General features: G+C 45.5%; 1 long non-coding RNA gene and 1 pseudogene across 1 annotated transcript; one reads left to right on the forward strand and one right to left on the reverse strand.

Moving 5' to 3' along the window:
• Positions 1-3,001: 3,001 nt before the first annotated feature.
• Positions 3,002-5,046, reverse strand: LOC114229093 (uncharacterized). The gene is made up of 3 exons (XR_003615180.2): positions 4,964-5,046; positions 3,497-3,592; positions 3,002-3,080 (listed from the first exon to the last, which is right to left on the reverse strand). It is a non-coding gene; the product is annotated as an uncharacterized LOC114229093 (long non-coding RNA).
• A 10-nt stretch (positions 5,047-5,056) lies between these two features.
• On the forward strand, positions 5,057-6,232 carry LOC103302849 (C-terminal-binding protein 2-like; annotated as a pseudogene).
• Positions 6,233-20,371: the final 14,139 nt, after the last annotated feature.

Below are 20,371 nucleotides of genomic sequence, written 5' to 3' on the forward strand. Positions count from 1 at the left end.
GACCCCTGAAGGGACCTAAGAAGAGGTACATGTGTAAAAGATGGATGCCAAGGAACCAAAAATAGCTTGTTCCCTGAGACTGGGAGGATGGAATCCCTTCCTTTGACAGGAGAGTTGGGGTCTTTGCTCACCAGTGATGACAGTGTCCCACAGCCACCCAGGAGAGGGAAAAAATGCTTTAGGCACATGTGCCATATAAACAAAGACAGATGCAATAAAGCTGGTGACCATCTGAGAAAGGTAGGTTCCAGGGAGGCTAATATGGTTTATTCAATGGCAAATTAAACCTCTCAGGTCAAGGGAAGATGGAGTGGCTTCACTGTGATACCCCATAGCAGAGAAGTTCTCCATATCCAGAACACACTCCCAGTGACCTCACTCATCCCCCGTACTCTCTAACCCACCAATCACCAGTCCCCACCATAGAAGCCCTAGGGGCACCTGGTTCATGCCCCTTCTGCACCTCTACATTCAGTCAGGCACTTCTGAGTTTTCTTAATATGTATTTCTCAATTCCCCAACCCATTCTCACACCCACTGCTCTGGTCACACTCTCACCTTTCCTAGAATACCACAGCATTTCCCCACTGGTCTTCCTGGCTAGGGTCTCTACCATCTCAGAATTCTGCTTTTGATGCTGTGGACAGAGCAGTCCATCTAAAGGACAAATTCAGACAGATCTCTCTCTCTCTTTCTGCTTTAGCCCTCTTCACATGTCTATTCTAAAAAGTCAGTGCTTTTCGCCACTGCATAACAGTGGAGCTTATCATGCTGCTCATGGCAACCAGGCAACACATGGGGTTCCAGCACTCTGAAGACTCACTCAATGATACTGTCAAGTAAGACTGACAGCATCACAGTTCAGCCAGAGCCAGAGGAGAATGCCATCAAACACCATGTACCGGTCACCTCCCTCAGCCCAGTAACACTGTCATCACTCAGAAACAAGTTTGCTGAACAAACAGGGACCCCATGAAGCATTTATTACATGCAAATTTGCCTTTATTAGTTTGTGGCCTTTTTTTCTAAAAACATAAGTCATTAATCCCCAAGGTGTAATTGTGGGTCTATCTCCATCGATGTCACTGGAGGGATTGTAAACATGCAGATTCCTAACTCCCAGGAACCTCATTGACCTAATATCACTAGGCACAAGCCTAGAAATCTCTGCTTTTATAAGTTTTTCTACTTTTTTTAACACACACCAAAAGTTTGGCATTTGCTATCTACATATAATTGAGACTTAGTGGAAGTGGACAGCATTCAAAAGCTTTGAATTTCAGTAGCCTGCTGCTCATCAAAGGTGTGTCTGCCCCATAAGCAGGGTTTGCTGTCCCTACACTCTTCTCCCAACAATGTAACCAAAAATGCAGGTTCAGCTGCCTGCTGCAACCTGATTGTGTATAGTAATAATTATCCTCTTTAAAACTCTGGACCCTTGTAATTTTACAAGGGTAAGTGGATGGAGATATCATCTGTAGTTTTTTCCTGCTGTCAAAGGGCATAGTCTTATCTATCCCTGGGTCCAGAGATTCTTGCTATCTACTAAAGAAAGAATGGGATCAAGAATAGAGGGAAGCCTTTACACGAGGAAGGAGGTGGCATACGTGGTGTCTAGAAGATGGCACTGCTAAACAAGCGAAGTTGATAAACTGCTTCATATTTTAAGAGGTGGTGTTGCAGATGGGCTTTCAAACTGAGACCTATTATGTAGCCAAGCAATCAAGTATTAAGTGAGGGCTTTGTCTAGTAGTACAGGGAGGATTGTAGTGGAATCAGAAACTGGAGAGACTAGCAAATCCCAAGGATCTAATCCAGAGCAGGGCTTTGGTGCCACACCCAACAGTGGGATAAGTTTGCCAGGAAATCACTGTCTGGAAAATGCAGACAAAAGTGTTTTCAGTCCAAGCATGGGCATAAAGTATAGTAATTGTCAAAAATAATCCTATATAATAAAAGCATAGGTGGCATCATGCCCTCACACAATGCCCTCACGTGATGTCATCACAAGATGGCTGCCACAAGATGGCCACCACAAGATGCCTGCCAAAAGATGGCCACTGCAAGATGGCCGCTACAAGATGGCCAGCAGGAGAGGGCAGTTGGGGGCGACCAGACCAGCAGGGGAGGGCAGTTGGGGGTGATCGGGCTGGGAGGGGAGGGCACTTAGGGGCAACCAGGTTTGCAGGGGAGGGCAGTTTTGGGCGATCGGGCTGGCAGGGGAGGGCAGTTGGGGGCGATCAGGCTGGCAGGCAGGCAAGCAGTTAGGAGCCAGCAGTCCTGGATTGTAAAAGGGATGTCTGATTGCCGTTTTAGGCCTGATCCCACCCACAGGGATTGGGCCTAAACTGGCAGTCAGACATCCCCCAAGGGGTCCCAGATTGGAGAGGGTGCAGGCCAGGCTAAGGGACATCCCCCCCCCCCAATACACAAATTTCATGCACCGGGCCTCTAGTCCTATCTAATGAAGAGTGAATATGCTAATTGACCCTCACGCCATCGCAAAGATGGCAGCACCCACAGCCAATAAGGAGGGAATATGCTAATTGACTGCCCTGCCCTCAAAGATGGTGGCACCCACAGCCACAAGATAGCAGAGCCCAGACCCCTCAGCCCCCTAGCCACCCAGGGCCAGGCCGAGGCACAGGAAAGCCTTGAATGGCAGCTGCCCTGCCACCCAGGTCTGCCTGAGTCTCAGGTAACCAGAGCCAGCCGAGGCTTGTGCTGCCAGCAGTGGCAGCAGCAAAGGAGTGATGGGGCACCACCTTCCCCTGACCGCCGGGTCGCCTCCTGCCCCTGAGGGCTCCCAGAATGTGAGAGGGGGCAGGCCGGGCTGAGGGACCCCCCCTTCCAGTGCATGAATTTTCATACACCAGGCCTCTAGTAATAAAATAAAAAGCAACATTGTCACTTAGCTTTGGGAGACACTGACCCTTTCCAAAATAGGAATTTTAAATCTTTTTCAGGAGTGCAAGTCCAGCTTTCCCTTGCAGTATTAATAGCAGCAGTGAGATTTGAGGCCTCCTCTGATGGTGCCTGCTTTATTTGTGTGTGATGGATTCAGGCTTGATTCCTGTGAACTTTAAAGAAGAGTGTGTTGTCAGCCGGATATCCTAGGGAACCTGTCCATTGATCAGCTAACTGCTCTTCATGACCTTGAGTAAAACCATTTTCTATCCCTGGGCACTATGGTTAACAAAGTATAAGGGATGGGCACCATAGGATGAATGTCCTGGATAACATCATTTATAGCCCTAAGGTCCTGTACAAATAGATATTCATCAGAGTGAAGCTCTTTGACTAGCAAAATAGGGGTGTTATTGGGAGAGTGGCAAGACTGAATTAATCCTGATTTTAAGAATTTCTGTAATACTGGTTGAATTCCCTCTATAACTTCTTTTTTAAGGGGGCGGGGGGGGGGAGGTATTGTTTCTTCCATGGGATCTGCTCCCTTGTTTTAAGTTAATTTTTATGAGTTGGATGTTAACCAGCCTACCTGGTATTCTGTCAGCCCAAACAGCTCTGTCGACTGCTCATGGTTCTCAGGTGGGAAGAATTCACCTCCAGATCCTTCCAGGCAAATCAAGAGCACCTGGAGTAGGAGAGCATGCTGCAGCGGGACTCCTAAACATAATTGCTACTTCTCAGGGGAAATGTTATTTGTGCATTCCATTTAAAAAGCAAATCTTGGCCCAACAATGGAATGGGGCAGTCTGGCCTGTAGAGAAAACTATTCATAAGTTTCTGACCCTCCCAAGCTGGCATTCTAGAGGTTGAAGGAATGTCTGTTTTTGTAATTGTCTGGTCACTCCAGTAACCGTCACCACAGCTGAAATTTCCTTGGATAGTGTTGTAGTTAGCACTGAGTATGTAGCTCTGTATCTATGAGGAAGTCAATTAGCTTATTCCCCACTGTCAATTGTACCTGGGGCTCCTGTGGGGAAATAGTAATAGGTCAGGAGATGTCTAAGGGAGCCCCTAGGCCTCCTCATTCATCATCAAATTCATCATACCCTTCTAATGTTTCTCAAGGAAGGTTTCTTGAAACCTTCAAAAATTTTTATTTTTGAGTTCTAGGCAGTCCTTTCTCCAATGGCCTTCCTCTTCGCAATGGGCATATTGATATTAAAGACCTAGTGGGTCTTTCCCTTTTCCTTTCAGGTTTCGCCTCTCCTTCTGGTTTCTCTGAACTGTGTCTAGGAAAATGGCGGCCTGCTTTAATTTTCTTGTTTCCCAGGCATGGTAAACTTTAAAGGCTATGTCCACCACCTGGGAGGGATTCTTTCTCAATACCTGGTCTAAATGTTGGAACTTGCTTGTAGCCCAGTAAAAGTCATTTTAGCATCCAGACGTCTGGTGCTGTGGGTCAGCATCAGTGTGTTTTTGCTAGGCCTGATAGACCTTTCTACAAATTCAGAAGGAGATGTGTCATTTTAAGGTGGCCCAGGAGCGGCCCAGGGGCGGCCCAGAAGAGCCGGCAGTGGCCCGAGGAGCTAAGGACCGAGTGGAGAGCCATGCTGCGCGGGGCCGGAGGGCGGGGAAGGGGGGCGCGCACAGCTGCAGCCACTGCAACCGCCGCCCAGTGGGGCTGGAGGGGTGGGAGCTGCCGCCGCCGCCTCCTGGGTGGGTGCCCTTCACCGTGGACGCCAGCAGCCCTGGACGAGGGTTTCATCACCGTAAATGGTTTTGAACCAATGAAGCTGGATTCCCTTAAAGAGACGGACAGCCCATCGTGTGAACTGTAAAGTTCGTGGACAGATTTATTTCGGGTTCATAGTGGCCTCCCGCCAGTCCCCCTAAGTTCTTAGAGGACCGCTTTGCCTTTTGAATCAGAGTTGCAAAGTTCGATCAAGAAAGACCCTCGTGGATAAGCACGAAGTCAGCGCCAGCGATTGGACAGACTTTGTGAAGCGTGGGTCGCCAGCCTCCTGCCCATTTCCCGTATCAGAGGTTTCGGTCGCACCTGCATCGTGAACAGTAGCAGCAGCACATTCTGAAATTTGCCACAGCACACCCTCAGGTACCGGCCCCAGAGCATGAACGGACCCTGCACCCTGGGGGCGCCGTGGAGATGCCCCTCCTGCAGGACCTGGCCACCGTGGCCTTCTGTGACGATCAGTCCACGCATGAGACCCACTAGAAGGTGCTGCAGGAAGCCGCGGGCGCCATGACCCTCACCCTCACCCTCACCCGGGAGCACCGGAGAAGTTCGGGCCCTGCGTGTGATCGTGCGGACAGGGAGCGGCTACGACCACGGCGCCACCACGGCGGCCAGCCAGCTGGGGCTCGCCCTGTGCAAACCCAGTCAGCTGCCGTGGGGCAGACGGCCCCGCCCTCTGCCATCCTCAATGCACCGGAGGAGCACTGGCTGTACCAGGCGCTGCCGGAAGGCACGCGGGTGCAGAGCTGGAGCGGACCCGGCATCCGCGGGGACACCTGGGCCTCATGGGCTTTGGTCGCACGGGGCAGGCGGTCGCCGTGGAGCCAAGGCCTTTGGCTTCCGCGTCATCTGCTATGACCCCTACTTGCAGGACGGGATCGAGCGGTCCCTGGGCGCGCAGAAGGTCCACACCCTGCAGGACCTGGACCTGCTGTATCAGAGCGACTGCGTGTCCCTGCACTGCCACCTCCAGGAGCACAGCCACCACCTCCTCAGGGACTCCACCATCGAGCAGACGAAGCAAGGGGCCTTCCGGGCGAACGCGGCCGCGGCGGGCTGGTGGGCGGGAAGGCCTTGGCCCAGGCCCTCAAGGAAGGCAGGATACGAGGAGTAGCCTTCCGTGTGGACGAGTAGGAGCCTTTCAGCTTTGCTCAGGGGCCCTTGGAAGGTGCGCCGAATCTCATCTGCACGCCCCACACGGCCTGGTACCGTGAACAGGCCTCACTGGAGATGCGGAAGGCTGCCGCCACCGACCTCCACCGCGCCATCACAGGTCGCATCCCAGAAAGCTTAAGGAACTGTGTGAACAAGGAATTCTTTTTTTACAACGGCTCCTTGGTCAGTAATAGACCAGCAAGCAATTCATCCAGAGCTCAATGGTGCCACTGACAGATACCCGCCGGGCATCGTGGGCGTGGCCCCGGGGGGCTTCCTGCTGCCATGGAAGGGATCATCCCCGGAGGCATCCCCATGAGGCACAACCTGCCCACAGTGGCACACCCTTCCCAAGCACTGTCTCCCAACCAGCCCACAAAACAGGGGGACAATCGAGAGCACCCCAATGAGCAATAGCAGAGGATGACAAAGGTCAGAGAAACCTGGGACCAAGAGACAGTGGACAACAGTTGAACTAAGAGGAAAGGAATCTGACCATCTTTGTAACTGATTCTGGGCATACACACCATTGACATCAGTGTTAAAACTACAAGAGCTTTGGCAGTCTGTCAAATTACAGCAGGAAGGTTAGGGAGAGGTGGGGAAGATAAGAGATCAATCAAAGGACTTGTATGCATGCATATAAACATAACCAATGAACGCAAAACCCTGGGGGGTGAGGACATATATGGGAGTGGGGTGGGGGTGGGGGAATGGTAAGATATGTACACATATAATAGCTTAATAAAAAAAAAATTGGAAAAAAAAACTACAAGAGCTTTGGGACCAAGAGCTAGAAGCCGAGACATGGGAAAACAGAAGATGCCTTCTACTCTCGGAGGGAGGCCCGGAAAGACTAGGACGTGATTAATTAACTACCAACTTCTGTTATTGTGTGTTAAGTTCTTCATCTGTGCATCAAATCACAAAGAATAGATCTTTTTCAAACAGCCCTTGGGGCACAGCAGGTCCTGAACACCTGGCTATATAGAATGTTGCATCAAGAGTTCCAAACATCAAAATAAAAAATATTAAGAGGCAATCCCAGTCCTATGACTCTCATCCCTTCGGTCCTCGGGGCTGGTCACCTCTTTGCTAATAGGAAGATTGCATTACTATGAAACCAGGAGAAACTGTTTGCCTGGGTCAGACAGCTCGCTGCAAGCACTGATGGAAGACAGTCACTTCTGGACAAAAGTCTCCCGCCGGAACTGCATACTGAGCAGGCGAGTGGTTGTGAGTTAAGTCATACCCTATAATGATGCCAAAAATAAAATAAAAAAGTATTAAGTTTCACAAGCTGTTTGTACTCAAATATATTTTCTCAGTTCAGATCCTCAGCTATTTTATTGAGTGGAAAGTCTTGAACTGAAAGGGTTCAAGAAGAATACTGTTGCATTTCCTTATGTCTCAGGAAACACTTTTTATGGTAACTTGCCAGATTGTCTATGAACAAACCCACTTTTTTAGACATTGATAAAATCTTCACATGATATTTTATACAAGAACACCTCAGGTGTGTTATTAGATGTGACTGATTTTAACAAATCCTATTAGATTTGTATCAACTAGTTACATGTTATATTCATAGTCTTTTGTGAATCATTGCCTTTTTGTTTAAAAGATGGCCTATTTTGAGCCGTTGTATAGCTACATTCCTGTTTTTGTGACAAAAACTGTCCCAAACAGAAAAATAATGGCTATCAGAAGAGTTTTGGTTTTAGTGTGAGTTACTGTTAACCATATTTGTTTATTTTAAATGTGGACATTTAGCATTCTGTGCAGTTTTCAATAAAAAGTAATAAAACTTTCTGTTCTGAAAAAAAAAATAAAAATTCAGAAAGATCCTCGTTTGAGTTCTGTTGAACAGCACAGGTCATGTTCAGGCTCCTTTGTTAGGCACCTTTTTGAACCCTTCCAACATGCACCTTTGGTAATGTTCTAGGGCCGTGGTCGGCAAACTGCGGCTCACGAGCCACATGCAGCTCTTTGGCCCCTTGAGTGTGGCTCTTCCACAAGATACCATGGCCTGGGCGAGTCTATTTTGAAGAAATGGCGTAGAAGAAGTTTAAGTTTAAAAAATGTGACTCTCAAAAGAAATTTCAACCGTTGTACTGTTGATGAGTTTGCCGACCACTGTTCTAGGGAGACTAAGCCTTTGCCTCTAGGTCCTAGTTGGGCTCTATCAAGGGAATCACTCAGCCTGGGTTTGGGGTACCCTTGGGATTCTCTTGATGTAGGTGATGAGCCTCCTCATTAGTCTTACCTATAACTAGCCAAATTGGGTGCCCTGCTAGGTCTTCAATGGGGAGACCATCCCTTCATCATCCAAATGTGGGTATATTGCCCTTTCTTAGGGTATAGAGCAACACAGGTGGTGGCGGGGGGAATCTTCCTGCTGATAATCCTGGGTCCCCCAGGTTCAAGGCACTAAAGAAACTCACCTTCGCATGTTCCTTTTCTTCCTGTGTCTTACTCTCAAGGAGGGGTTTTTAAGCCAATTTCTTTCTCTGCATTATTAGGTTGTTCCCTTTCTTTGGCGACTCCTTATTGTGCAAAAACATAAATGCCTGGATATGAGGGATTCTGTCCCATTCTTCGAACCATTGGCAAAACAATTCTAAATACATAATGGTGTAGTAATTTAGGGAACCCTTTAGGGACCATTTTTCCCTGGAGTCTAAAGTATAGATAGGCCAAGCAGTGTTATAATAGAAAACCAGTTTCTTCTTAGTGATTGGATCATAGTTGTACATGGACCAATCTGCTAAACTTCAGCCCAGTGGGCTCCCATCAGGAGTCAAAACAGAACAACCTCTGGTGGCATGAAAGTACAAACCCAGACTCCAGACAGAGTGGAAGCATATAAACAAAACTTGGATCCATAATTCCATTACTTCAAATGAGCACTCACAAGCAAGTCCTAGCATCTTATCTCCTGCCAACCGGTACTTCAAGTGGTTCTGGTCAGACCTAAATGGCATGAAGCTCAAATGGCATGAAGCCTATGTGGCACAAATTCTAAGCAGCAGGCATAGAGGACCCCCAGTGTGCATGCTGGTTGGACCTACCCAGTTTTGGAATCTGCCTGCTGCCCAGAAACCTATTCCTTTCACCAGCCAAGCTGTCAAGCAGCTGATGCCTTGAGAAGGAGTGCAGGGAAATTCCCAGAGAACTGCTCTCAGCAGTTGCTAAGAAGAACCACAGTCCTGTTCCACAGGCAGCTGGGACCCCAGCCCAGGCCCTCTGGGACTTACCAAGTTCCATGCTATCCTGGCAGAGTCACCAAAAACTATAATGAAATTGCAATGAAAGCCAAACTCGTAAGACAGGTGCTGGTGAAAAAGGAGAGGCTTATTCAGGTGCCACAACCTGGGAGAATAGTGGACTCCCATCTCAAAGACTATCCGCTCTTCCTGTTCAAGCCTGCAGTTATTATACCGATGAGAGAGGAGGACTTTTTTCTATCCCGTTATCTTGCAAGCTTTTGGCTCGCTGGGCCCTATCCATTCATCTGTCTAGCTTTTGGCATGCTCAGTGTTAAGAACTTCCCCCTGCACCATCTTGGCCAATGGGGGGAAATCCCTGGGACTCCCTTAATGCCTATGGTAACAGTGTTGTATTACTATAGTAGTCAGTCAATATGTATCAGTATGAGTAGATGAGTGGATAAACAAGCTGTGGTACATTTACACAATGAAAAACTACTCAGCTGCTTAAAAAAAGAAGATGAAGAAGAAGTAGGAAACCTTACCTTTTGCAACAGCTTAGGTAGACCAGGAGAGTATTATGCTGAGTGAAATAAGCCAGTCAGAGAGAGACAAGTACCATATGACTTCACTTATATGTGTAATCTAAAGAACAAAATAAACTAACAAACAAGATAGAAACACTCATAGATACAGAGAACAGGCTGACAGCTGTTAGAGGGGAGGGGGTTTGGGGAGTGAGATGAAAGGGATTAAGCAAAGAAGAAAAAAACTCATACACACAAACAGTATGGTGATTACCAGAGGGAAAGAGGATGGGAAGCTAAAAGAGGATGAAGGGGGGATAAATGGTGATGGAAGGAGACCTGACTTGGGGTGGTGAACATATGATACAATACACAAATAATGTATTATGGAATTGTATACCTGAAACCTATATAATTCTATTAACCAATGTCACATCAATAAATTAAATAATGATATTAGCTCTCCTGCTAAGATATTTTTAGCATAAAGTTAGTCTAAAGAGGAAGGGTCAATAGAACCTACACCAGTGATGGGCAACCTTTTGAGCTTGGTGTGTCAAACTTCACCAAAAAACTGAGCATAACTCGGGTAGTGTGTCACTTTGAGGAAAAAACATTATTTCGCAAATGTTTCATCCTCAGGAGCAGCAAATGTTTCATCCTCAGCATGCGGCCGCCTCAGCGGTGCGTATCATAGGTTCGCCATCACTGACCTACACTTTTATTTAATCATCCAATCAATATTTGTTTAAAAACCTATGGTGCTCCAAGCACCATCTAGAAGTCCCTTCCTCAGCAAAGTTTAACAAACTAGAAGGAAGTCAGAGATGTAACTTAGAGTGCAGCCAAAGGCAACTCCAATCAATAGAGGTAAGGTTGCTATGGGAACCTTAGCAGGACCACTATCCCTAGGCCTGGGCATCTGGGAAGGCTCCGTGGAAGAGTGATGTAGAGGCTGTGTTCTGTGAGACAAGTCAGGGATAGTCTGGTATAAAGAACAGAAGACATGTGCTCACAAAGGAGAGACAGCCCGTGCAAAGGTCCAGAGAGGAAGGAGGGAATGGTGCATAGAGAAAATTGAGTGGCCAGACCAGATAATGTGAGGGGAGGGAGGTGAGAGATAGGGGTGGGGGCATGTACTCAGAGCATATCTCAACAGCCCTCCTAGCACACAGAGCTTACAGAGCTCTATATCTGCTCCTCACCCACAAGGGATAACTCAAAATGAAGTCCTATGTGGCACCAGGGACAGAAAACTGTTACCTCTCCCAGCTTCCGTGTACAATCAATCACTGAATAACTTGCAACCAAGCTGGCTTACAAGGTGCCGGGGCCTGGTCCTTTTGCATTTGGTGTTCTATTGTTCCAGAAAGACATTCTTCTCTCCCCTCATCCCATCTTCCCATCAGCCTTATGGAGCCCATATTCTCAGGCTGTAAAGCTTGTAAGACATGCTCTGCTCCAGGGGACTCTCTTCTTCAGCTGACAAACACTTTTCAGAGAAGCATTTCCTGGACATGACAGTTTGGGGGGTTCATCTGCCTGTCTGTGGAGTCAGTGCTCCTGAAATGCTCAGGCTGTGGATGGAATTCCTGCCTCATGCCCCATTCAGTTCAGGGCTCTGGAACACAAGAAACACACTATCCTGTTTGCATAGGTATGTGAGGAAAGATTCCCAGCCCATCTTTGTCTCACCGCTGCAGGAGGACATCCAAAGATAGACAAATAGTCTCTTCCTAACTTTCAGTTGGTCTAGTCTCTTCTTGTCCAGGAGTAAAACTTGGCTCATCCTGTCCTGCCATGATTCTGGCTGGCTCCTCCATCCCGCTGGAGGCTTGAAGGATTAGGAGATACAGTAAGGTCTTACTCTGGCTGTTGAGTTCACTGAGTCGGCACGCACTGTAGCAGAGGTTTGCACAGAAACTTGATGCCCAGAGCCAATAAAGTCTGTGCCATGAAAAGCAAGTCAAAGCACAATGGCATCAAGCAAAGCAGACACAGATTTTCAGCCTGACCTCAGAACCAGCAAGGAAGCAAGTAAGGGAGTTATTTCCACAGGCCCCCATGGTCCTCCTGCTGCTTCCACCGCTGCCACTGCTAGAAAAACACATTCCGGCATCTGGCATCCGAGTCCTGCAGTTGAGAAGTGTAGACCTGTCTGGCCTTCAGGGCCTCACAGCCCAGAGGACAGAGAAAAGAGCATGGACAGAGAATGCCAGCTGCTGGGGCCATCAGAGCATCTGCTGTGGGCCAATTCCCTTGTGCCACAATAGCTGGGTTTAGGAAATGCCAACCTTGTATTTTGAGAAACACAAGTTCCCCAAAATATAAGGGAACTCTGAAAAGCCATGAAAAGGGCCTGAGATTAATACAGATTCAAACCAAATTTCAGAACCACCCCCAGCCAGAGGCTGCACTCAGATGTGCCTCTCTGCCCTATATTCCTGACAACAGGACATTTTCACAGTCATAGAACCCTGCTTCCTTGAGGGACAGGCAGCCTGTTGCTTCCCTCTGAGCCTGTCACCTGGTCTATAGCTGGAGCTGCTGGATTCTCCCGTGAATAACTCACATGGCTGCAGAAGGAGGAGTGCAAAATGAAGGGGACGAGAGTCAGTCAGGCAGATGAAACCCCCCAAACTGTCATGTCCAAGAAATGCTTCTCCGCAAAGTGTCAACTGGAGGAGAGAACATCACTGTTGCATGAATTGCAGCACTGAAATTTTTCAGTTGTTACAAATATGTTTCTTAGCCTCTCATATTTAAGCTCAGATTAAGCCAAGACATTATCAATGTTAAAACATTGCCAAATTGTCAAATGCAGAAAAGATATTTCCTTTAAGGTTCTTTAAATAAAAAAAAAAACTGGATTGTCACCTTAAATTCAAGCATCCTCAGGAAAAAAAAAAAAAAAAGAAGGAAAGAAAGCCACTATTTTCATGTGACATTGTCCAAAGTTCTGCTGTGTTAGACAACAGCAAAGTGGCAATAGACATTTACGCTTTTGTCCAAGATGAGCTCAGTATGTATATTTTTAAATAAGAGGTGGATTAACAACAGGTCCACACAGAAGAGTCAGAGTATGCAGGGAAGGACCAGGCAAATACCTCCAAAGGTCCTTAAGTAGACACAGGGCCAATTGAGAGTCACCTCTTCACATCATGCACTTGCCATCATTTTGGAATTATTGACCTGGAGTCAAGATTTTGGCACTCTAAGGAAGCAAATTAAAATATAGCAAGTCATGAGTTATTATTGTCTGACCTGAGCAAGGATGGAGAATCCCATACAAATAGCATTTCCTTCCTGGAGACCATATTTTTAATGAATGAAGTCACTTCTGCCTCCCCTGCTTATACTGAGGTCCAAGACAATGAAAATCCTCAAAGAAGAGGGAAGAGAGATTGATCTAACATCCACTTAAGACTTCTTGGGATAATTTTTTTTTTTTTTTTTTTTGCCTTTTCACTTTTTCTTTTTTTCAAATTCAGAGATAGTGGATGGGGTACAGAGCAGCTCAGAAAAACAGACCCTGGCCTAGGAGTAGGGTCCTGATGGGGCAGGGAGGAATCTGCTGGGACAGCACAATTGAAAACATCAAGTTCTGCCTGAACCCCAGGAGGCCCTGGGTGAGGTCTCTGCATTCCTAACAGAACCCTGGTCAAGGGCGCTGGGAGACATGGATTCAGGTAGCCTCAGCAGCCTTTGTCCAGGAGTGTCCTTGACTCTACCTCCTGCAAGCACACTGAAATGCTGCTTCCTCCCAGAGTTGTGTTCTATCTCTGTCAGTCTGCACTGCAGAGGGTGTTGAAGCTGGCAGATAAATATTGTTCTCTCTGCAAAGAGCTCTGTAGTTGGGAGTGTGCCCAGTGTGGCCAGGGAGAGGCATCTAGACTTCTCACTTTGTAAAAATTAGAATGATTCAGGGGAAAAGGAGGAAAAATGCATATTCATGCAAGATAAAGATTTAGAACCAAGCAAGGAAGTTATCATCCACAAAGTCACTATAATGTAGCCACATTCCATGCCTAAATCAAGCCATAAATTTAACAGCATGTATTTACAAAGGAATGAAAGTCCACATATCACAATTTCAAAAACAATTCTGCAAACCTAAAAGTGGGTTAATTTGACTGCCTGACATTCCTTTGACCATTTTCCTACTTGTGAAATTGAATTCTCGTCCTCCCCAGGGCATGGATGTGGAGGCTTTATAAACGCATTAACAAAGTATGCGAAACAGGTGAGGAACATGCCATTCTCTTTAGGGAGGTCAAGCTGTCCGTGGGCTGAATGGCCTAACAAGTCATGCCTGCTGCATTCTGTCACAGGGCAGCACATACTAATGTTACACAGTGTGTGGAGTCATGCAATTCAACACCAGAGCACAAGGCACTGCAGACAGAGTGTTTAGGGTTAACTTGAAAAGCCCTCATTCCAGTTTGCATAACTTCTCAAGAAATGCAACACCAACTTCACTTTTTTAAGGGGTGATGGGAACAAAATCTATTTCCTAGTTTTTTCCTGTGGGTATTATTTATGGGTCTGCTTTTGGGTCAAACATTTTGTTACCCTAAAAAAGTAGAAGGGTGAATGTTTTACACATTCTCTTTTAATTTTTTACATGCAGGAAAATAAGTTGATTTGACACAAGTTCCAAAAGCTTCTAATCCCATTGTATTGAGGTGTTGCTCAGGCTGAATTGCACAAATGCCGGCGCCATCCTGAGAGCACCCATAGGAGCCAGCAGCACTTCCCAACACATCTCAGAGAAGAATGGAACTAACCAGAAGAGGATTCCATTGCTTCCTGAGTGAACCAAACCATCCCAAGGTCCAGGATGTAGTTCAAATCACACTGCTTTTTGCAAGCCTCTGAGTCTCCTTACAGTGGAAATGGCGGTACTTGAATACCTCCATGTTGATTCACCCACTTCCTTTCTTTCCTAAAATTTACAGAAGGTAGAAGACCAGCATCCTGTATCTTCTCAAACAGAAAAGAGGCTACTAGAAAACACACAATAAAACACACACACACACACAAAAAAGAAAACTAAGTTACCAGTCATTTGTGGTAAGGATTAGTATCTGCTACTCCCCAACAGGATATGAAAGAATGAACAAATGAATAAGGTTTGGTTGGGAGACCTCTGTAGAGGACAAGGTCAATTTGTCTAAAATAAAGGGTGAAGCACCAGAAATGCAAAGAGGTGGGGGTGGAGGCAAGGGGGAAAGAAGCAATCAGTGGGAGGAACAAGAAGACAAGTCTGTACTTTCCTCCTTGCAAAGGAGGGCTGCAGTGACACTAGCATGGGTCCCTGCCCAGCCTCAGGAAGCACATTTTTGGCTAAGTTGCAATTAAAGAAAGTGTTGGAGGGAGGTGTGATTTAGCAAAAATGACTGGTCCTAAGTACACAGAGGCATCTAACAAATGGAATTTGATTAAAAGTGTAAATTTGAGCCAGAGAAAAGAATAAGCCAAGTGTTGACAGTAATGAAAGTGTCTTCAGGGGACTCTAGTGCTGAACCCGGTTCTTCCCTCAGGTTCCTGCATGTGCGTGCCCCTCTCCTGCTCCAATATCTTCTTAATATTATAAAAGATTCAGCAGAGTGATACTGTCTGGCCACTCAGGAATAGATCCCTGGAAGAACAGTGACAGGGTCCCCACTCACTCTTTCTGTAGAATTTATTAGGTGCTTACTTTATGTCAAAGAGAAATCAAACAACAACCAAAGTATATTCTCAGGCTTTTGCTCTCAGGAACTCACAATGTCATCAAGTTTACTCAAGGAGATAATTTATTTTAGATCTTGACTCACTGTAGCTACACCCACAGGAGGATGACATTTAAATTAGAATGTCATTTTATACACTTACAATAGAGGATGCATATTTCTAGTAACCATAATACTTCAGAACCTGGCTGCTCTAAGGGTGGTCCATGGGTCCACAGCTTTGGCAGCACCTGGAAACTTATTAGAAAATCAGACACTCAAGACCTACCTACAAAATAGAAAGAGCATTTTAACAAGATCCCCAGGTGGTACTTATGCACAAAGACTTTTGAGAAACATGGTCTAGAAGCATGATTCTCAAGTGTTCACATGCCTCAGAATCACCTAGAGGGATTGTTAAACCAGATTGTTGGGTTCCAGCCCCAAAGTTTCTGATCGGGTGGGTCTGGGAAAGGCCCAACAAGTTGCATTTTGCACAAGCTTCCAGGGACCACACCTTGAGAACTACTGGTCTAGACCACCCTCTGTAGCACCACAGCACCATGCAGCCTGACCTTATTCTGTGGCTGAAGATGAAAATTAATCTAAAGCACTGGCCCTCCCACTGGAGCTATATCAGAGTCTAAGAGGGTTTTTTGTTGTTGTTAATCCTCACCCGAGGATATTTTTCCATGGATTTTTAGGGAGAGTGGGAGAGGGAAAGACAGAGAGAAACATCTATATGAGAGAAACACATTGATCAGTTGCCTCCTGCACAAGCTCCAACCAGGGTGCAGGCCGGGGAGGAGCCTGCAAATGAGGTATGTGCCCTTGACCAGAATTGAACCCGGGGCCTTTTGGTCTGCAGGTCAATATTCTATCCACTGAGCCAAACTGGCTAGGGCTCCAAGAGGGTTTTTTAAGACACAGGCTACTGGGTCCAACACCTGGGTCCTATGTATGCACCATGTAGGACAATGGGATGGACATACACCTCATCACATCAGAATGACATTTAGAAATACCAGACAAAAAGAAAATTTTCTTTAAAAAATATAGGGAGTTGATTGAATTTCTGAATATTTTTCTTAAGGTTTCTTAAGAATTAGATGACAAGAAGATAGTACACTAATAATTTCAAAGTGTCAGAGTAAACCATCATTTAAATGTACAGACAGACTTGTTTGAGTAACTCTATAATGAGCTTACCATCTTTTACTTAACAAGTATATACATTTTATATTTCCACTTTTACTCAACATTCTTGGTATGATAAAAGCCTATTACCTCATCATTCTACATAGTTTATATAAAGTACATTGTAGGGACAAAATGGCAACCAGCAAGAAGGTAGGGAAGGAGAGTGTGTGAGAGAGTGAGGAAGCAATAGAGGAGTGTGTGGACATGTGTGGTGTGTGTGAGAGAGCTAGGGACAGTTAGATCCTGCAGGTCGTCCAAGGGGCTGCCAAACTGGGCAGTCTTAGACGTTGAAACCCTTCTGCTACCGAAAATACTCTGGGGAGGACACCGCCGGCACAGAGTCCACACCATCTTGAAGAACAGAACTGCTTGAGACTAGGATCCTAGACTTGCCACTACCCAATCTGGTCTCATTCACAAACTGGACCCTAAGGCCACTTGGGTCAAAGACCTGTGACCACAGCTGCAGACCCACAGATACCAAGACCTCAGGTATCCCAGCCACAAATTTCTGTGAGTCACAGAGCCAATCCCCCTCCCCGCCAGCCTGTGGCAGTGGCATAGGAACTGCCAGAACCTCCTGCCCATGCACAGCAGTGGCGGCTCTACCTCAATTTGAGCCTGGGTACGTAGACACAGGAAGTTTGATTTTTGCAACCAGACCCCACGCCCACACAGGGAGGCTGCACTGTATTTGAGCCTCAGTTTGCAAACTCAGAGAGTTTGTTTCCCGCGACCAGACACCATACCCACACAGGAAGGCTGTGCTGAATTTGAGCTTGGGAGCATGGACAAGTTTGTTTCAAGCAGTGTACACCTGCATGACCAGACCCCGTGCCCACATAGGGAGGGTGCGCTGAATTTGAGCCTGGGTGCACAAACTTGGGGAGTTTGTTTCCTGCAACCAGACCCCACACCCACACAGGGCAGCAGTGCCACCTGAATTTGATTCATGGAAAGCACACATGGAAGGCTGTTTTCTGCAGAGTAGGAGTGGACCTCCTGCCAACAGAGTGCAACAGTGCAACCCAGTGCCCCAAGCAGACCAGGGACCCTGATTCTCCACGCGAGCGGCAGCACTGAGCACCAGTGACTTGACTCAATTTCTCATCGTGCACGCCTGGGATCCCTGATTCCCAGTGCATTCACACTAACAGCTAGTGACTTCAATTATTGACACATGTGCACACAGGGATCCTGATTCTCGGCACGAGGTGGCACCAAGCAACAAAGACTCTGATATTCGATTCGCGGTGTGGGCACAGGGGGTCTCTGACTCCTGACACAGGCTAGGGGACTCTGATTTTTGGTACATGCCAGTGGGATCTCTGTTTCAGCGTGGCACAGGTGGGGTCCCTGATTCAAGGTGCGCACACAAGGCCACACTAAGCGCTGGTGACTCTGATCCTGGGCGAGCGTGGGTCCAACCAGCCCACAGCAGCCACACATCTTGGTGCAGGAGCTCTTCAGTGACACTTGGAGGGTGAGAAGCTCCCACTGCACACAGCTCAGGCCCCCGCAACTCAACATTTGAACCTTCTGGTGATAGTTAGAATGCGGAGACAACTAAACAATCCCCAGAGGAATGAAAAGGAGGAATCACCAAGAAAGGAAATAAGTGAAACTGAGGCATGCAACATGACAGAAAAAGAATTCACAGAAATGGTCATACAGTTCATACACCCGATGGACGATAAAATCAACAACCTATGCAAAAATCAGGAAGAAATCAAAAGTGATATAGCTACAATAAAAAACACCATGGAAGGTTTTAACAGTAGACTAGAAGATTTAGAGGACCAAATTAGGGAGTTAGAAGATAAGGTCCAGAAAAAGCCCAATCTGAACAGCAACTAGAGAAAAAAAAATTAAAAAATAGGAGGAGAGCCTAAGGGAGCTTTGGGACAATGCAAAATGAAGTAACATAAGTTTAATATGGCTGCCAGAGGGAAAAGAAGAGCAGCAAGGATTAGAAAATCTATTTGAATAAATAATGATAGAAAACTTCCCTGATATGGGGAAGAAAAAAGTTACACAAGTACAGAGAGTCCCAACCAAGATGAACTATATCCAACAAGACTATCAATCAAAATCAAAGGGGAAATCAGGAGCTTTGCAGACAAAAAAAGGCCAAGGGAGTTTATCACTACCAATCCAGCAATGCAAGAAATGCTAAAGGGAATGCTGTAAAAAGAAGAAATAGAAAGGGAGGAAGGAACACAGGCATAAAATACAGAAATGGCTACAAACAAGTACCTATCAATAATAACATTGTACCTAAATGGATTAAATGCTCCAATCAAAAGACATCCAGTGAATGAATGGATAAGAAAACATGACCTATATACATGCTGTCTACAGGATACCCATTTGAGCCTCGGTTTGCAAACTTGGAGAGTTTGTTTCCCATGACCAGACACCACACCCACACAGGAAGGGACTTACACAGACTGAAAGTGAAGGGATGGAAAAATATCTATTAGGCAAATGGAAATGAAAAAAAAAGCTGTGGTAGCAATACTTATATCTGACAAAATAGACATCAAAATGGAGACCATAACAAGAGACAAAGAGAGGTCACTTCTTAATTCTAAAGGGATTGATACAACAAGATATAGCTCTGGTTAATATATAATGCAGGAGCACCCAAACACATAAAAAGACATCTGGAAGATACCGGGGTGAGATTGACAGCAATACAATCATAGTAGAAGACTTTAATACCCCATTAACATCATTGGATAAATCATATAGACAAAAAATTAGCAAAGAAACATCAATCCTAAATGACTCAATAGATCAGATAGACTTAATCAACATCTTTAGAACATTATCCCCCAAAACTACAGAATATACATTCTTCTCAAGTGCACCTGAGACATTTTCAAAGATAGTTCACATATTGGGACACAGGCAAAGTCTCTTCAAATTCAAGAGGATTGAAATCATATCAAGCATCTTTTCAGATCACAATGGCATAAAGTTATAAATCAACTACAGTAAAAACAATCACAAAAATTCAAACACTTGGAGTTGAATAGCATACTATTAAACAATGAGTGTGTTACCAAAGACATCAAAGAAGAAATAAAAAACATCCTGGAAACAAAGGACAATGAAAACACAACAATCCAAAAACTTTGGGACACAATGAAAGCAGTCCTGAGAGGAAAGTTCATAGTATTAAAAGCCAACCTCAAAAAACAAGAAAAACTGATAATAAACCATCTAACTCTGCAACTTTAAGAATTAGAAAGAGAGCAACAAGAAAAGTCCAGAGTGAGCAGAAGGAAGGAAATAATAAAAATCAGAGCAGAAATAAATAACATAGAGACCAAAAAAAAAAAAAAAAAAAAAAAAACACATAAAAACTAATACAAAAGATCAATGAAACCAAGAGCTGGTTCTTTGAAAGGATAAACAAGACTGAAGAACCTCTAGCCAGACACACCAAGAAGCAAAGAGAGAGGACCCAAATAAACAATATCAGAAATGAAAAAGGTGAAAAAACAACAGACCCCACAGAAATACGAATAAGCAGAAAAAAATACTATGAGCAACTCTACTCCAACAAACTGGTCAACCTAGAAGAAATGGGCATAGTTCCAAAAAAATATATGACCTTCCAAAACTCAACCAGGAGGAATCTAAAAATCTGAATAGGCTGATAACTATGGAGTAAATTGAAGCAATAATCAAAAATCTTCCAGCAAACAAAACCCCTGGACCAGACTGCTTCACAGGGGAGTTTTATCAAACATTCAAAGAAGAAATAAAACCTATCTTCCTCAGAATATTCCAAAAAATTCAAGAGGAAGGAGCACTTCCAAGCTCTTTTTTCGAAGCCAGCATTACCTTAATCCCAAAACCAAATAAAGACAATACAAAGAAAGAGAAATACAGGCC

Source organism: Eptesicus fuscus, chromosome 7 (assembly GCF_027574615.1).
Source record: "Eptesicus fuscus isolate TK198812 chromosome 7, DD_ASM_mEF_20220401, whole genome shotgun sequence".
Lineage (NCBI taxonomy): Eukaryota > Metazoa > Chordata > Mammalia > Chiroptera > Vespertilionidae > Eptesicus > Eptesicus fuscus.